A 3,996-nucleotide genomic window follows, 5' to 3' on the forward strand; every position below is an offset into this window, starting at 1 on the left:
CGTCAAAGTCAAATGAAGGTATACCATTTATTATAACGTCACTTTGACAGTTGTCAACCCCATAGCTTATAGTCTATGATTCAATGTCAATGTAGTATCTATTAATCTGTGGTCAATAGACTATGCTGCTGACTCGTACTCGTAAGTCGTAGGGAATAGGGATGCCGGATGCCTGATTTGAATCGATCTTCAAAGTTCCAATTCTACTTCCGATCCGACAGTTAAACCGATTTTGATTCTAAAAATCGTTCAACAAGGGTTGGATTTGCACTATCTAAACTTATAATAAAACTGGTCGAATTCTATACATTTATTCGCAATTTGAGATTTTACTAATAGCATTTGTAACACCAAACGTTACCGTGGACCATAGCGGACGCCAGCGCCATGTAGAATCTATATTAATAATACGAATTCTGTACATTTTATACATTCTGTACATTGAAGACATTTTGAATTTTTTTGTTGGGGGGCATTATATAATCGATATTGAAGCTTAAAATATTTATTTCGATTTTTTGTCTGTCTGCCTGTCTGTCTGTCCGTGTTTTTTTGTTATTCGGGCATCACGCTGAAACTACTTATTAAATTCAAATGAAACTTAGCACGTTTTAAGCACCATAATACGGAAAAGGTTATAGGATACTTTTTATTGCGAAAATAAAATAAGAATGGGGTGAGATAGGGGTTGAAAGTTTGTATGGTAAGTCCTTCATTTTTAGAGTTACAGTTTTAAATTTTTTTTCATAAATCATAAAAAACATACAAAATATAATGGGATTCAAAAAATTTTAAAATTCAAATTCTAAAGTGGTGAAACAGGGCTTGAAAGTTTACATTGATTTCCACGCGGACGAAGTCGCGGGTGTCCGCTAGTTCGTAATAAGAATTGTGATTGTATGAGTAACTCGTAAAGTTAATACGATTTATTCACTTTCTAAACGTCAAACAAAACTTACCAAACCACAACAATGTATGTAATATGTATAATTATGTAGGTATAATTTGAATTGGTTTCGAGTAACATTAATCATAAAGTTATGTATGAAATATGAAAGTCGATACCGTGAAAATATATTGTTTATTACAAAGTAGAAATGTAACATCGAGAAACTTTAGATACCTACATCGAATAAGTGAATGTATTCAATTCAATTTTTGATTTTATGGCTTGCTGCTGTACCAACTGGGTAAAAGTGAATGTATGTTTAACATCCCTAGACTACTCTAGATGTAACCTAATGTCAAAAATCAAAATGTCAATGTCAAATTAAATGGTCGAGCGTCGAATCGAATCGCTATTCGCTAGCAGGGCTAACATAATCATTTAATAGTTCAGTGTACGTTTGCATTAATTTATACGTTTTATTAACCATTCGAAGTTACGTTACGTATTCCTCCACGTCCAGCTGGGATATCGGTAAGTTTTTCCACTTTATTATACATAATTATAGGTTAACTACAGATAAGTTTTACAACTTAACTCTAATCTCCTATTATATCAATACAATAAGCCGGTAATACCACATACGATTGGGAGGAATTGATTTAGCATCGGTAAATAATGTTAAGTCATCGTTTGCGGGTTTGGTTGGAGATTTTTAGATTCTGTTAGTTGGAACTAGGAATATTTTTTTTAAAAATGTCGCTCTTTGGTTGTGGTTTCTGACTTTTCTAAGTAATAAAAATGAAAAAATATTGCATATATTTTGCTATATAATATTAAAGTTTGGTTATATGCCTTGATAAAGGTCTATAAACTTGTACACAGTTTTATTATGTAAGTATAATTTACCTATATAATTATTTTAACCTAGTGGCATAGGCTACTTTATGTCTCTTTCTAAACCCCTCCCTCCCATTCCCTAAAATGGGGGATGGAATTTTGTATTTGTATGGTAGGGGTGGGGTAGGTAGGGATGAAGCACACGTAAGTCACGTAGGTAGGGATGAAGCGAAGCATGACAGGGTCCGCTAGTTACTAAATAAAAATATTAGCTTACTGACTTTCAGTCTGAGTTATGTGTTAATATATTCCCAGACACATTGTCTCCATTGTTTTACAGTATATACAGATTGATAAAAAAGATTGTGTTCATAAAAAATTGGTTATCTTAGTAAATACCTACATAGGTGATGGTTAGTGTGCACAGACTAATCACTATTACCTGCTTCGTTAGTCCTTACACGTCTTTCAAAGTATAAGATCAACGATCTATTGCTTTTATAAAAACTGTCTCTGAAGAATGGATGTTTCGAACCCAGGACCTCTGCTGAGAACACAGCACTACCAAAGGTGCCTCAGACGACCAATATCCCCATTCCCCTCCAACTATACTATAACCTTTCTTGATGAGTACTGTTTACCAACAAACAAATTTAAAATGAGGGTACATATCACTAGTCATTTCACACCTAATATTAATTATAATTAATTTGTTCTTAAATTAATGTAAATAAATTTAATTAATCAGCTTAGTACAATTAGATATGGTTAGTATATTTTATATAACATTTTATACCTTATATAATGTAAAATAAATAAGTTACGATATGTGTTTTCTACCTTCATTTCTAATTTCTTTGTTGGTAAACAGTATTCATCAACAGGCTGTGGTATAGTAAGGTAAGACTGTATTAGGAGTGGGTACGACAATTCATATACAGCCTTTCGTGACTATTGAGTCCAATGGGGCTGGATTTAACTACCCCTTGATGATGAGTCCGACCATTTTACTGTTGAGACTCATTAGCTCTAAAATTAAGGCTCATAGTTGGAAGTAGTTTTAAAACTTTGCACCTAGTTTGCCTTAAGGATAATCCACCACTGTATGAAACAAATATCTTGACATAACAGTTATATAAAATCCATGTACGTTGTACACTGTTAAAGAAAATAATTTTCCTTGTTATGTAGGTGCGTCCCACCGCAGAATACCCAGCTTTGTTTTGATTTCCTTTTTGTAATCATATTTTAGTGAAGTTTCCTCTTAAGTCGTAACCTTTAAACATGTTTTACCTACTATATTATGAACTAGATGACGCCCGCGACTTTGTGCGCCTTTTAATCTGAGCCTCTTGCAAAGTCCATTCTTAGCAGCAATAGGGATGATGACAGTTTTTTGAATTGTTTATAAATTAAGAGTATACTAATAGCAAGGCTTTTTTGTAAAAGTAACAGGGTATCTGCGATCATTACTTTCGGAGCTACAGGGATTGAAAGGGTCAGATTTGCGGCGCTGCCGCGGATCCCTGAAAAACGCTCCATGCAAAATGGCACGATTTAGTGACGTCGTAGGCTCGCTGATCGTTAGGTTTGTATGGGCGTTCAAACAAAATTACTAATATTATGTTTAATAATAAGTTTATGTTTATAGTTCAAATATTAAAAAATGTCACATTTAATGTAAGGAAGCTAAAACTGTATGAATTTTCATCTAATTACTAATAATAACTTTAATTAACAACCGCATTAAGTAGTAAGCAATTGTTTTCAATTACATTTTTTAAGTTGGTCTACTATTAATTTTAAATAGCGTTGACTACTTAGCTTTTATAGTTTTCCTTGTAATTTCATTATAATGGGGATGATGACTAGGTTTGAATATATTGATTTTTATGATACATATGGGTAAATAAGGTTAATGTTAACTAATTTATACATAAAAAGCAAAGATTGTCTGGATATTTGCAAAATAAATAAGATTATAAAATTTCAAAATCTATAAAAATCTTTTATTGTAATTAGACGAAACTTCATACAGTTTTAGCTTCCTTACATTAAATGTGACAATTTTTAATACATGAACTATAAACATAAACGCACAAATAACAAAGATAATAGTAATTTTGTTTGAACGCTCATACTAATCTAATGATCGTGACATTACCTACGACGTCATTAGTTCGTGCCATTTTCTATGGGGCGTTTTTCAGGGATCCGTGGCAGTGCCCCCAATGATTAAGATGCTCTTTAAATCCCTGTAGCTCCGAAAG

This window comes from Bicyclus anynana, chromosome 26 (genome assembly GCF_947172395.1).
Source record: "Bicyclus anynana chromosome 26, ilBicAnyn1.1, whole genome shotgun sequence".
NCBI lineage: Eukaryota > Metazoa > Arthropoda > Insecta > Lepidoptera > Nymphalidae > Bicyclus > Bicyclus anynana.